The 14,394-nt window shown below is 57.2% G+C and overlaps 1 long non-coding RNA gene across 2 annotated transcripts in view; it reads left to right on the top strand.

Annotated features, from left to right (window-relative positions):
• The window catches only part of LOC138816227 (uncharacterized), a 52,205-nt gene that overhangs the window by 22,265 nt on the left and 15,546 nt on the right, over nucleotides 1-14,394 (top strand). Inside the window, exons 1-2 of one of the 2 annotated variants that reach the window (XR_011368589.1) lie at nucleotides 7,274-7,379; nucleotides 13,729-13,905. This is a non-coding gene — a long non-coding RNA (uncharacterized lncRNA). Of the gene's footprint in view, nucleotides 1-7,273; nucleotides 7,380-13,728; nucleotides 13,906-14,394 lie in introns of those variants that run through there. The other variant, XR_011368590.1, reaches the window with a different exon arrangement.

Here is a 14,394-nt window from a genome sequence, read left to right as displayed (position 1 = left end):
GAGCCGGGCTCCGGGGTCCCCCACGCACGGCCTCCCCTCCCAGCCACCATCTGGCGCGAGCGGGTTGGCGTGGGCCACTGAGGCGGGGCAGGGGGGGGCGGCAGATGGGCCCAGGCTGCGCTGGAGAGTTAATGTAGGTTAAGGGCAGGCGGAGTCCCGGGCTCCGGGAGGCCGGGCCGGGCCGGGCCGGGTCGGGGCCGGCCTCCTGCCCTGGGCGCTTCCCGATCCGGACTCCGCAGATCCCTGGGCATTGCCTGGGAATACCAGCGGCTGCGCCCCGGGCCGACACGCGCCTCTCCCGCCCGTGGCACCTGCCGGCCTGGCCGGCCCATCGTAATGGACCCGGAACGTTTTCCACCCCTAAACACACCCGGACTGGTGTGCCCCCCCAAAAGATAGACAAGGACCAAGCGGGAGCTGTGAAGTTGGGGCCTGGCGGGGCACTGCCGGGGGCTCACACCTGTGACCCTAGCTCCCGGGGGGGGGGGGGGAGCGCTGAGGATCGCGGTTCAGAGCCAGCCCCGGCAGGAAAGTCCGCGAGACTCCTAGCTCCAAAAAGCCAAATGTGGAGCTGTGATTCACGTGGTAGAGCATCGGCCTTGAACCTAAACGCTTAAGGGACACTGCGGGGCGGGGGCGGGGGAAAGGAGGGAGAGGTGGGATCTTTATTATCATCGGAGATGGGCAATGCAAGGATCCTCCAGGTGTCCAATGCCTCCGGATCCAGGAGGAGGAGAGTGTCAACTTCATCCCACGGGAGCTCTGGGCCGGGCCCAGGGCACTACTGGGAGGATAGCAAGCGTTGGGGGGCGTTTGCTGAGCGGGGGGGAGGCTCGGCCCAGGGAATCTGGGGGGGGGGCTCCTCTCTTCTCCCACCTGCCGCCTAGAGCTGGGGAAGCCACCCTGCTCTCTGGGGGTGGGTGTCAGAGGAGAGGGAGGCTGTGAGGGAACGGGAGTCCGGCGGCTGACGGTGGGTGGACCTGGAGTTCAGGACGCCGGATAGCCTAGAACCGGCGGCTCAGCCCCGCCACCGACCCCGGCGCGCCCGCCACACTGCCCCGGGGTCCGCGGCCTCCCGGAGCCCTGGCCCCTGGTGGGCGCCACCTCGCGTGCCAGCGCTCAGTCTTAGCGTCAGGCGGGATCTCAGCCCCTGGGGCAGGGGTTCGCCAAGGTCACCCCCAGACTGACCCTGGCTTATGGGAGGGGGCAGCCTCGTAGAGCCTCGGGATTCCTTCCAAGGCTGGAGGCCTGCAAGCCCTTCCCAGGGCGCAGGGCGCAGCGGCGAGGTCCCCGCGTCGTTTGCCCCCCTCCCCCAACGCACCTCCCCGGGGACCCCCCCATCCTCCCCGGGGACAGGGCGCGGCAGGGTCCCCCATCCCCTCCCCCAACGCACCTCCCCGGGGACCCTCCATCCTCCCCGGGGGCAGGGCGCGGCGGGGTCCCCCATCCCCTCCCCCCACACAGGGGCAGGGCGCGGCGGGGTCCCCCATCCCCTCCCCCACACAGGGGCAGGGCGCGGCGGGGTCCCCCATCCTCTCCCCCCACGGGGGCAGGGCGCGGGGTCCCCCATCCTCTCCCCCCCCGCAGGGCGCGGCGGGGTCCCTATCCCCTCCCCCCCACGGGGGCAGGGCGCGGCGGGGTCCCCCATCCTCTCCCCCCGCCCGCAGGGCGCTGCGGGGTCCTCCATCCTCTCCTCCCCCCGTAGGGCGCGGCGGGGTCCCCCATCCTCTTCCCCCCCGCAGGGCGCGGCGGGGTCACCATCCCCTCCCCCCCGCAGGGCGCGGCGGGGTCCCCCATCCTCTCCCCCCCGCAGGGCGCGGCGGGGTCCCCATCCCCTCCCCCCCGCAGGGCGCGGCGGGGTCCCCCATCCTCTCCCCCTCCCCCGCAGGGCGCGGCGGGGTCCCGGCCACAGCGCCCCGGGCAGGCGGGGTGGAGGGGGGCGGGCCGGGCCGGGGCGCGCGCGGTCGCCGCGGAGCAGGGGCCACGTGCGGGGAGCGGCGGGGGCCCCGGAGCTGCACAGAAGGCGGGGGAGATTTGCAAACTGTTGCTGCCACATGGCTGCCCCATTCGGCCCATTCACATTGAAATGAGGCCGGCGCGTGCCTCATCTGCCGCCGGGCGCTGCCACGCGTCAGGCCCGGCCCGCCGCGTGCCAACTGGGGCAGTGGGGCTGGCAGGGCCCGGGCTGCCCGCCGCGGGGGCCCCCCCGCAGCCGGGCGGGGGGCGGGGTGGGAAAAGAGCCGCCCGACCTCTCCCCCCCCCCTCCTGCCCCCAGCCATCGCGGCGCCGCGGTCTCTCGGACCTTGGCCCCGCCGTCAGGGAGGGAACCGGCAGAAAGGCCTGCGGGACGCAGGGGTTCCGAGGGGGCCCGGGATCGATGCCGCCGCCCCCCCCCCCCCGCAGATGCGCCCCGCCAGCGCTACTCTCCATCTGCCGCCGCTCGCACCTGCCGGTCAATAAATCGATTTTACAATTTAATGCAGCAGCTTCCCGCCCGCCCGCCCCGGGACAGATGCCGCCGCAGAACCTCTGCCCCCCACCCCCACCCCGGCCCGGCCCTCCCCTCGAGGGGCGCCAGCGGTGAGCGGCTGGGCTTCCCGCGGCGCCCTGTGCACCCCGCTCCCCGGGGCCCGTTCCAGGTTTTCCCCCGCAGGCCACAGCAGATCCCTACAGCGGAAGAGGATGATGATGAACCGGTCCCTGGCTTTGCCCAGGGACTGCATGGGAGGAACAGGGCGCAGAAGGCCAGCGCAGGTGGCTCCCACCTGTGACCCTAGCTACTCAGGAGGCTGAGATCCGAGGATCGCGGTTCAAAGCCTGCCTGGGCTGGTGAGAACCTGTATCCTCAACTAGCCAGCAGAAAATCAGAAACAGAGCTGTGGCTCAAGTAGTAGAGCACCAGCCCTGAGTGAAAAAAGCTCAAGGACACTGCCCAGTCCCTGAGTTTCAAGTCTCAGTACAAGCACTAAAAAAATCATAATTTTTTTCCTCCTCAGTTCTGGGGCTTGAACTCAGGGCCTGGGCGCTGTCCCTGAGCCTCTTTGTGCTCAAGGCTAACACTTTACCTCTTGAGCCACAGCACCACTTCCTGCTTTTTCAAAGTAGTTTATTGGAGATAAGAGTCTCCAGGACTTCATGCTTGGGCTGGCTGCGAACAGTGATCCTCAGATCTCAGCCTCCTGAGTAACTAGGATGACAGGTGTGAGTCACACACATGAGCGAGGGCTCATGGCAAGTGTCAGTGGCTCACACCTGTCATCCTACTCACTCAGGAGGCTGAGATCTGAGGCTAGAGTTGTAGCTGTGGCTCAAGTCGTAGAGTGCTATCCTTGAGCAAAAGGAAGGTCAGGGATAGCACCCAGGCCCTGAGTTCAAGCCCCTACACCTGCAAAAGAAAAAAAAAGTGAGGGCCCTGTGATAAGGAAGGGAGAAACATAGGGTATGGCACCGAGGACCCTTAGCTCTGTGGAATCTTAGTGAAGAGGACGGAACGGGGACACTGGGGAGGCATCTCACACCCTCGCTGTCTGTCTGGTGAATGAGCATGATGCACACCTGGTTCTCCACCAGACCTGGTCACGTGGCCTTGGGCTTGTAACTTTCCCCCAACTTGACGCCTCAGTTTTCTCCTGTGTGCCAGGGGGGCAGGGGCAGCCACCTGAGAGGTGACTGAGGAGCTCTGTCAGAATGTGTGCTTGTGGGGGCTGGGAAGGTGGCTCAGTGGTAGAGCGCTTGCCTTGCATGCATGAGGCCCTGGGTTCAATTTCTCAGCACCACATAAGCAAATAGAAAAAAGCTGGAAGTGGTGCTGTGGCTCAAGTGGTAGAGCGCTAGCCTTGAGCTGAAGAGCTGAGGGACAGCGCCCAGGCCCAGAGTTCAGGCCCCACAACTGGACCAAAAAAAAAAAAAAAAAAAGATTGTGTGCTTGTGGGACACTGTCATGCCTTCCTTTCTCCCAGGTGGGACATGCGGAGGGCCAGGGGCAAACTGGGAGTGGAAAGGGGATGTCTGGTGGTAAAGGAGGAGGAAAGGAAGATAAAGGAGAGCTGGAGACACACACCCGTAAGGAATGACCAATAAGGGAGCAGAGGACGGATGAGGGAGAGGGGAAAATGAGGGAAAGTGTGAAAAAAAAAAAGTCAACTGTAGGCAGGTGCGGGTAGCTCACGCCTGTAATCCTAGCTACTCAGGAGGCTGAAATCTGAGGATCATGGTTCAAAGCCAGCCCAGGGAGGAAAGTCTGTGAGACTCTTCTCTCCAATAAACCACCAGAAAACTGGAAGCGGCGCTGTGGCTGAAGTGGTAGAGTGCTCGCCTTGAGCTGAAGAGCTGAGGGACAGCGCCCAGGCCCAGAGTTAAAAAAAAAAAAAAAAAATCAATTGTGTGAGGGCCTTTTGTAGCAAAGTTTCTGGCTGGAAGGAGAAAACCAGAGTTTTGAGAATCTGTTTGAAAATGTGTTGGGATGAATCAGCCGCTCGTGCTTCAGCCCTCCCGCCAAGGGTAAGTCTTAACTTGGGACTCTCCTGCTGCAGGGTGGTATTTCAGAGCATCGGCCTGTGGGAAGCTGAGGAGGAGGAAGGACTCTCTTCTGAGTTGTCCTGATTATTGTGGTTGCTGACAGCTCAGCCGGGCTCAGCTCTTCCCCTTGTCACCCAAGAGGACACACTACTGGGCTGGACTTTCCACTAGTTGATGCCTTGAGACTGACACTCAAAACATGTCAAAGGATAGGACCAGCCGGATGCTCAGGCCTGTAATCCCAGCTACTGTGGAGGCTAAGATCTGAAGATCAGGGCTCAAAGTCAGCCCGGGCAGGAAAGTCCATGGGACTCTAGTATCCATTGAACCACCAGAAAATTGGAAATGGAACTGTGCCTCAAGTGGTAGAGTGTTATCATTGAGCAAAGCAAAACAAAACAAAACAAACAACTCAGGAACCAGATACAGAGTTCCAGTCCTACCGCACGGGCGCGCACGCGCGTGCGCGCGCACACACACACACACACACACACACACACACACACACACACACACACACACACACTCAAAAGATAGGATCATTGGGCATAGGATGAAGCCCTGTCCTGGTCTCTGTTGAGAGCAACACCCTGCCCTCTCCCTGGGTCCCAGTAGCCTGAGTTCCATGCTATCTCCTGCTGCTGGCTTTCCCAAAGGACCCAATGCAGATGTGCTGGGGCTGGAGTTGCTGGAGTTAGTGCTGTAGGCTGGGCCCTATCCTCAAAAGGACAGCTGTGGCCTTCAGAGACGGCGAGCCCAGGAGAGAACAAGACCAGGAAGCAGCAGCAGCTGCTGCTTCTACTGCTTCTGCTTCTTGCTTCTTCTCTGTTTATGGCAGGAGGTAGGAGGCTCTTTCAAGGCCTCCCCAGGGCTGGTCAGGAGGAGAGAAGGTGAGAGAGGTGGACCTGGCAGCTGCAGAAGCTGAGATAAGTCTAACGCAAGTGCTCCGTGGATAGCGAGCGGGCAGCAGCCTCGAGCTGCATCTGCCAAGTTCAGGGGATGCCTGGAAAGCCAGGGCCAGGAGCCACACAGCGCCCGGGTATTTCCAGCCAGGAGGAAGGCTGGGCTTTAGGACAGACTCCCCAGCAACTTTCCCAGAGCCCCTGGCTTCCCATTCCCCACCTCCTTCCTGTCTCCATCCCAGCCAGTGAGCAGGAGAATGAGAAGGAGGAAGGAAAGTTTCAGTCCGACCTCTGCATAAAGACCCTCTAGGCAAGGAAGCCCACCCCCCATCCTGCCCTTATCTCCTGACGTGGGTCCCTCAGGGCTGTGGGATTCTAGAAGGGATCGTACTGGATGGCAGAACAGAGGGCAGCGAGAAAGAGGTCCATGGAAGTTATTGGGTCAAAAGGCAAGTTGTGCTGAAGGACAGGGAGGTAAGCGGAGAGCAGAGGCCAACTGGGAAGCAACGTGTTAGCCACCCTCTTGGGCTGGCTTCCCCATCCTGAGGTCTGTCTTCCCTAGAGAACTTTCTTCACCTGCTGACCCCCTGACCCGGCCAGGCTGACCGTGTGCCCTCTCCCATGACCCCTTGCAGCACTGCAAGTTGCCTGTCCCTGTCACCTCTCTTTTCTGTGACCTTTGCTAGGTGGGAAGCTGCCCCTGGCCCCACCTTCTTCCTCAGTCCTACTCCTCCCTTTTCTGCCTCTTGTCTTCCCTCAGAGTTCAGGCCCCTCAGCACCTCTACCCCTTGCAGTTCCTAGGTCCTTGTGAGGGACAAGGCATTTTCTCAAAGGAACCCCACCCACATAACCTCTGAGCTCTGTTCCCATCAGCCACCCAGGACTTGAAGTCATGGAGAGAGGTGGGGGCTGTCTCGGGCAGCAGGGCTTACTCACAGTGATGGCCCTAGTCCCCTGCAGTCCCCTGGAAGGAAGGGCTAGTCCTGAACCAGGAAGCGTGGCTTCAAATATTCTCATACACAGAGAAAGAACCCCAGGAGAGGAACTAGGGACAGGTGCCAAGTCTGAACAGCTGCCTAAGCAGGCAGGTCATGTTCCCCGGAGGAGGCTAGGGAGGACTCTGACTGCCGTGGTCAAGTAGGTGATGGGTCTCGAGCTGAGGATGGTGACCGGCCGCCTCCTTCTCCCAACATGGTCAGAATAAGAGGAAATGGGCTTCAATGGTGGCAGGAAGGATTTAGGTTAGACATATGGGAGAACTTCCTGTGACAATGTGTCTACGTTGTGTGTCCCAGTCTTTAATCCAGGCTGAACTCTCCCCTGCAATCGAAGAGAATTGCTTGCTGATGATTGCTAATGAATAACTTGGCTTGCCCCAGATTAGCCGAGAACCTCTGGCTAGGAGAATTCTCCTGGCTTCTAACCTGATCCCAAGAAAAAATGTCCAGAGAGGTCCGGAGATGCCAGGAACTAGGTCCCCTCCTTAGTCCCAAGAAGTTTAGGACGCAGCAAGCCAGCCGATGTCCCGTTGCCTCTCCAGCCCTGATTCTCTCTCGTCCAGGCCCCGTGAGAAAACCCAGCCCTATGGAGCTGTCCAGCTACTCACACTGCAGCAAAGGGCCAGGCTGGGTATGGTCTGGGAGCTTAGAGAGAATTCCAGAGCAATAGTAAATAGTCAGGACTGGGTTGGGGCGTGACTTGAGTGATAGAGCAAGCACCTGCTTGGCAGCAGGAGGTCCTGAGTACTGCCTATAAATAAGTAAATCAACAACTACCAGCGAATAATCAGAGACTCCGCAATGGCCACAGGTGGAGTGTGCAGACTGCGTGCTGAGGCTGGAGGTGAACGTGACAGAGGGCGTGATGGCAGCAGGCAGCTGAATTCACACTCGGCCGAGGTGACCCCTGGGAACTTGAACAGAGGACCCCGTGTAGCCACCACCTAGAAACGGCACCGAGGTTAGTGAGCGGCAGAGAGATGCAGGGAAAGCCGTCGGGCCTTTCTGTGTTAGGATGGAGGTCGTAGCTTCCACATGTGGTGTGGGTGGCACCCGGGACCGCCGGAGCCCCGACCACAGGCTGGGACAGGCCTGTTCTTTCCTTGATAGCAGCTGTTCCTTGCCCTTACTGCGTACCTTGCAGAGAGACCCCTGCACGGGGGGTCTGGTGCCGGCCTTCTCTAGCTCTGACCCTTGCTGCTCTCCTGGCCCATCCGTCCCCTTCCTACTGTTGACCTCAGACCTCGAGCCCCCGAGCCCCCCACCTGGCAGCTAGACATGCCTAGCAGAGGGAAAAGGGTTGGATCAGCGCAAGCACCCATAAAAGGAGTCCAGAAAGCATCTTGGGGGTAATGATGGGGATCCTATATCTAGACATTTACGACAAGGTGAACTATGGAGAACACGCAGACCGCCATTTTATTCTTTATAGCTAAGGGCTTGAATACCTCCTCTCCTCCCCAGGCTGCCTCACGCTCTGGTCCTAAAACTGTGTCCAGATCTTGGCGGTGTGAAAGTCCTGCTGTGGCCAGTGTGGACCACTGGCCCGTAGGGCTGTGTGGTCTAACCCTCTGGGTGGCTCAGCTAGAGAAAACAAGCCCTGTTCTTGGGCCCAGAAATGGTTCTGCTAGATGCGAGCAGCGTGCTTGCTGCTGCGTCTCCCTGGCAGCCAGGGCAGGTGCACTTTAAGGGTGAGAAGTCGTGATCGGTTCCCAGAGTGACCACAGGGTGAGGCCACTGGGCCAGCCCTCCTCGGCCTGGTGGAGGAGGCCAGGCTCGGGTCAGCCTGTCGCAGAGGCCAGCCCTCCCTCGGCTGAGATCATCGGCCCTCCAGCCTCCGTGGCAGCTCCCACCCCCAGCTGAGCTCACTACCCTGGCCCGCTGGGGGACATTGTTGTCTCCCGGGCCCCTCCCAGGACTCAATGAGCTGTTTGTTGGCACGTCCGGTGAGGGTAAGGGAGGGCAGGCGCGGGGCGCCCGTACACAATGGGGATTCCGTCCATTCTGAGGTGGCTGCGGGAACCAGGCTGGCTTTGTCCCGCGGACCCTCATTCCCACCATTTAGCACAGCCGGAACCCCAGGCGGAAGCGCAACGTATAAGAACAATGTCGTCACCCTGTCTGTGGGGGAGGGTGCTGCAGACCAGGCCTCCTAGGGACCCGAGGGACCCACAGCCTGGGCATTAATAACCCAAGGGGCACTTGGGACGTGTCCTGATTGTGCTTCAGAGTTGTGTTTTCCCAGTGCTACTCCTGGGCTTGAACTCAGAGCTTGGATGCTGTCCCTGAGCTTTTCCACTAAAGCTAGCGCTCTCCCACTTTGAACCATACTTCCACTTCCAGCTTCTTGGTGGTTATTTGGAGACGAATCTCTCGGACTTTCCTTCCCAGGCTGGCCTTGAATCATGATCCTCAGAGCTCAGCCTCCTGGGTAGCTAGGTTTCAGATTTGAAGGCAGGCAGACGATGACCCGTCACCTGCCCTGTAAGTCGGGCGCCTGGCGTCTGCAGCCATGCTCAGGCTGCTGGGACCCTAAGAGGAGCTCAAAGGTGCAGAAGGAGGGATGTGTGTCAGGTCTGTTTCTGAGCCTCTTGGCAGCCCCCCCTCCCCGGCCCCCCAGACTGGCCCTTTCAGAAGTGGCTCTGGCTACTTAGACAAGTGTTTATTTTCCAGCGTGGGGGTGGGGGAGGGGAAGGACGTCACGCTTCCCTCCTGCCTGGTTCTCACAGTCCGGGCACTGGTGACATCAGCTGCCTTTCCTCCTCTGCCCTGGCGTCCTTGCATCCTGCTCCCTACCCTGTGCCCGGGCCAGGGTCTGAAGCTCAGGTTTCTGGAGAAGGTGCTTCTGAGAGGGTGCTCCTGCGGCGAGCGGGCACGGGGAGCAGGCCCAGCCCCTTGCTCACTTCTACCCCTGGCCTGCAGCAGAGCTCAGAGCTAACCCTCTGTGCTCACCCCACTGCACACCTGCTGTCCCACCAGCGCAGCCTCCTAGGGCGATACTGTCCCTTTAAGGGTCTTGGGAAGCCCAGAACAACAGGAAATCCAAATGGCCTCATTAGGCAGCTCCAAGCTCAGTGCAGTAATTAGTGCCCTGAAAACAAAACAAGGAAAAGCAGGTGGTGGTGCACCCCCCCCTCCATCCCCAATCTCTGCCGCCCTGGCTTGGCCTGGCCTGTTAGTGCCCACAGCTAGGCAGCTGGGACTGGAACCCCCTCCTCCTAGGCCCCCTGGCTCCAAGCTCCAGAGACCTACTCCTCACTGCTCAGGCCAAGGATCACAGGGGGCAAGCCCAGGCTTCTCAGCCAGCCCTGTCTCCTGGGGCCTCTGTCTCCCTAGGGATAGGCACTGGGGTTTCCCCTCCTCTGCAGCCAGGTGGCCACTGGTCTGCAGCATCGTTTGCCTGAGTGGGAAAAGCAACTGGGCACTGGGAGACTGGTTGATCTCTTCTAGTCGGAAGGAAAGATGGCCAAGAGGGGCGCAGAAGGTGGCTCAGCAGTAGAGTCCCTGCCTCGCACACATGAGGCCCTCGGTTCCATTCCTTAGCACCACATGAACAGAAAAGGCTGGAAGTGGTGCTGTGGCTCAAGTGGTAGAGTGCTTGCCTTGAGCTAAAGAGATCAGGGACAGCACCCAGGCCCAGAGTTCAGGTTCCATGGCCGACAAAAAAAAAAAAAAAAAAAGTCTAAGAATCCCATGCCAAGACGGCTCCTCTCAGGGAATGGAAATGGCCTGCTCTGTGATCCAGATCACAGACGTTCTCTCCTCCAGGTGGGCAAGACCACGTGGGCACAGGTCATAATCTACCAGCGCTGTGGACTGACTCTGGGTACTTGCAAATGCCTCAGATACCAAAAGTCTGTCTCCTCCTCCTCCTCTTTTTTTTTTTTTTTCTTTTCTGTCTGTCGTGGGGCTTGAACTCTGGGCCTGGGCACTATCCCTCAGCTCTTCAGCTCTAGGTGAGGCGCTCTACCACTTTAAGCCACGGTGCCGCTTCTGGTTTTCTGATGGTTAACTGGAAATAACAATCTCACAGACTTTCCTGCCTGGGCTGGCTTTGAACCTCGATCCTCAGATTCTCAGCCTCCTGAGTGGTTAGGATTACAAACATGAGCCACTGACACCTGGCTCCCTCCCCATTCTTTTTTTTTTTTTTGTCGGTCGTGGGGCTTGAACTCTGGGCCTGGACGCTGTCCCTCAGCTCTTCAACTCAAGGCGAGCACTCTACCACTTGAGCTACAGCGCCACTTCCGGTTTTCTGGTGGTTTATTGGAGATAGGAGTCTCACGGTCTCTCCTGCCCAGGCTGGCTTTGAACCACGATCCTCAGATCTCAGCCTCCTGAGTAGCTAGGATTACAGGCGTGAGCCACCAGCGCCCAGCTTCTCCTCATTCTTTTTTTTTTTTTTTTTTGTCGGTCGTGGGGCTTGAACTCTGGGCCTGGGCGCTGTCCCTCAGCTCTTCAGCTCAAGGCGAGCGCTCTACCTCTTGAGCTACAGCGCCACTTCCGGTTTTCTGGTGGTTTATTGGAGATAGGAGTCTCATGGTCTCTCCTGCCCGGGCTGGCTTTGAACCGCGATCCTCAGATCTCAGCCTCCTGAGTAGCTAGGATTACAGGGGTGAGCCACCAGCGCCCGGCTTCCTCCTCATTCTTTTTGTCAGTTGTGGGGCTTGAACTCCAGGGCCCAGCTGCTGTCCCTGAGCTCTTTTTTTTTTTTTTTTTTTGAGGGGGTCCAGTCGTGGGGCCTGAACTCTGGGCCTGAGTGCTGTCCCTCAGCTCTTCAGCTCAAGGCTAGCACTCTACTACTTGAGCCACAGCGCCACTTCCGGCTTTTTTTCTTTGTGCTTATGTGGTGCTGAGGAATCCAATCCAGGGCCACATGCATGCAAGGCAAGTGCTCTACCACTGAGCCACCTTCCCAGCCCTCCCTGAGCTCTTTTGCTCAAGGCCCTGGGTTCCATTCCTCAGCACCACATAAGCAAAAAGAAAAAAGCCGGAAGTGGCACTGTGGCTCAAGTGGTAGAGTGCTAGCCTTGAGCTGAAGAGCTGAGGGACAGCGCCCAGGCCCAGAGTTCAGGCCCCACAACTGGACCCAAAAAAAAGAAAAAAAAAAAAAAAGAAATATACTCATTACCTTGCTCATGTAACTGCAACCCCTCTGAACAGTATTTTCACAATAAAAAAAAAAAAAACTTATTAAAAAAGAAGAAAGAGTCTCAAGGACTTTTCTGCCTGGACTGGCTTTGAACTACAATCCTCAGATCTCATCCTCCTGAGTAGATAGGATTGCAAACATGAAGCAGTACTCAGCTTCTTCTTTTTTTTTTTTCTTAAGGGCAGAAAAAGATTTATTATATGGCTACCACAGGAAGCACATCTTCAGCCATTTTTTTTTGGCTCTTTGGGGATTAGGCAGGTGATAGACAGTTGCCTTAAGTTAAACAGGGCGGAGCATTGGGGACAGGTAGATTGTGAGAACGAGAACGTACGCAGGGCTAAAATAGTCCCACAGCCAAAGGTGTGCTCAGAGGGAATCAGATGTGACTTCAGAGAGAGTCCATTGTCTCCAGTCAGGTGGGGCCTTGTTACAATGAGTCATTGAAGCATGAGGTCTGGTCCAGAATGGCTCCAGAGTGACCCCAGGAGAGGATGGAGCAGGCCAAAGGACACAGGGAAAAACTGGAGGGGTCTGGGGTGCCTGGCCTTTATCCTGCTCCAGATAGTCTATGCACCCATGTCAGGAATTAATAACGTTTCTCAGCAAAACAAAACCAAAAACTCCTCTCAAGCACCTGTCATGTTACCTGCCTTTACTGTCCTTCTTGGCTGAATATACACTGCAGATTTCCAGATTATGCGACCTGGACGTTGCAACCACCCTGGAGGAAGAAAGCAGGTATCACAATACCCTATCTTCTCCAAAGATCTCCAAAGAGATCTGAACAACACAACCACAACACTCTTGCCACGAAAGGTTTTGCTGCTGAAGCTGCTAATTCTTTTTCTGTATCACAATTTTCTTCCTATGAACAGTTTGATATTTATTTATTTGCCAGTCTCGGGGCCTGCACTCCAGGCCTGGGTACTGCCCCTGAGCCTTTGTGCTCAAGACTAGCACTCTTCCACTTGAGCCACACGCATGTCTGGCTTTTTGTGGTTAATTGAAGATAAGAATTTTACAGAGGGGCTGGGAAGGTGGCTCAGTGGTAGAGTGCTTGCCTTGCATGCATGAGGCCCTGGGTTCAAGTCCTCAGTACCATACAAATAAGTGGTGCTGTGGCTCAAGTGGTAGAGTGCTAGCCTTGATTGAGCTGAAGAGCTGAGGGACAGTGCCCAGGCCCAGAGTTCAGGCCCCACGACCAGACCCCCCCCCAAAAAAAAAGAATTTTACAGACTTTTCTTGTCTAGACTAGCTTCAAACCATGATCCGAAGATCTCAACTTCCTGAGTAGCTAGAATTACAGGTGTGAACCACCGGTGGGTGCCTAGCTTCAATGATAATGTCTAAAAGAAAGAATCTTGCTGTGCTGTCCAGGCTGTCCCTAATCTCTTGGACTCAAGTGATTCTGGGTTTCATAAGTAGCTGGAACTACAGGAGTCTACCACACTGCCTTTGCCTCAATAATTCATATGAATGTAACAGGATTGTGTGAGGATCTTAGTAAATTCTGGCCTTTAATGACTAGAAAAGGAAATAAAAAACCAGTGAGAGATAAACACCAGTGTTTTTTTTTTTGTTTTGTTTTGTTTTGTTTGTTTCGTTTTTTGTCGGTCATGGGGCCTGAACTTCTGGGCCTGGGACCTGTACCTCAGCAGTTGAGCTCAAGGCTAGCACTCTACCACTTGAGCCACAGCACCACTTCTGGCTTTTTCTGTGTATGTGGTACTGAGGAATCAAACCTAGGGCTTTGTGCAGGCTAAGCAAACACTCTACCACTAAAGCCATAGTCCCAGCCCCCCTCCCCCATCCTGTTTCTTCTTAACAACTACTGAATACATGATTTCTGCAGATTGGAGAATGGCTACTTTATCAACTTAGTGTTCTTTGAGAAAAGTAGTACAATGAATGCTGGATTAAAACTGTGAATTTATGGGCTGGGAATGTGGCTTAGTGAATTAAAGAAATAATTTAAACAAAATAATATATATCATAGATACAGAATAGCAGGCTGCACACGGAGAAATATTCAGTTTAGGTTGAGTGTGCTGGGGTAGGCCTGTAATCCCAGGTACTTGGTGAAGCCCAGGTCTTCACCAACATTTGCTATGATTGTCTCCCATCCTGACAAGACTATCCTTATCTGTAATGCCAGGAAAGAGACATCCTATGTTGCAGTTAAAGAACCAAATATTCATTCAAGAAACCCTTTGGAGCAGTTGGTGGGAGTTCCTGGGAAGATCTCCAGGCCTGCTAATGGCTGCTGCCTTGTGGGAAGTCCTCGCAGTGCTGCATGTCCTCCGTCCTGAGCAGATCTTTAAGCGCGGGGACGGTGAGTTTCTGTCTATGCATATTCCTTCCAGACTTAATAGGTGACCACAGCCTGTACTGGCGACTGAGTACCTGCTTGTAGCGATCACAAATGAGCCAGAAGTCCTCTCACATCTTGAGTTCTCCATCGGAGCCCAGGACTGGGTAGAGCAGTGGAGCACATGCACCAGGAGCTGCTGCCCTGGTTCCCCACTACACATCCTCTGTGCTCAGAGCCCAGAACTCCCCAAGGCCCCCAATCCCTATACAGAACAAGGGCCAACGCTTGGGGGGGAAGGCGCCCCAGGTCCCCCTCAGAACAAAGCTAGGAGGACCCTGAAAATGCTGGGGGGAGTGGCACTGGGCTGGCGGCGGCACCGGGGCCAGCCTGGACCACTGAATGGGGCTGTAATTAAACTGCGGGCAGGTTTCTGGTCACACTCCTGTTGGCTGAGAACAAAGGCTCCAGGCGTCCTCCTGGCCCAGGGGGGACAAGGAGCAGAGGGAGGGG

Source organism: Dipodomys merriami, unplaced genomic scaffold (genome assembly GCF_024711535.1).
Source record: "Dipodomys merriami isolate MVZ:Mamm:240054 unplaced genomic scaffold, mDipMer1.0.p SCAF_69, whole genome shotgun sequence".
Taxonomy (NCBI): Eukaryota; Metazoa; Chordata; class Mammalia; order Rodentia; family Heteromyidae; genus Dipodomys; species Dipodomys merriami.
This window is presented reverse-complemented; position numbering and strand designations above follow the sequence as displayed.